Below are 306 nucleotides of genomic sequence, written 5' to 3' on the forward strand. Positions count from 1 at the left end.
GGGCATAGCAGATGCACATACACTTTGATTAGCGATTCATTCCAGACTTTAGTGTATCGTTAGCAAACAGGTCGGATACCACAGGCCAGTGAAGGGTTATCAGATTTTTTTTTTCTTTTTTTATACAACCAACAAAAAACCTGCTATTGTAAAGAGCGAAAAAAATCTAATAAAACTGCGTCCCATATGGGGTTAGAAACTATCGCAAGTTTGTTATGAAAGAATAACTTGGTGTTGTTCTCAGGACTTTAAACTATGTGATTATTACATTATTAGCTGGACGTGGAAATTCCATGGAAAAAGGTA

Source organism: Penaeus monodon, chromosome 31 (assembly GCF_015228065.2).
Source record: "Penaeus monodon isolate SGIC_2016 chromosome 31, NSTDA_Pmon_1, whole genome shotgun sequence".
Lineage (NCBI taxonomy): Eukaryota > Metazoa > Arthropoda > Malacostraca > Decapoda > Penaeidae > Penaeus > Penaeus monodon.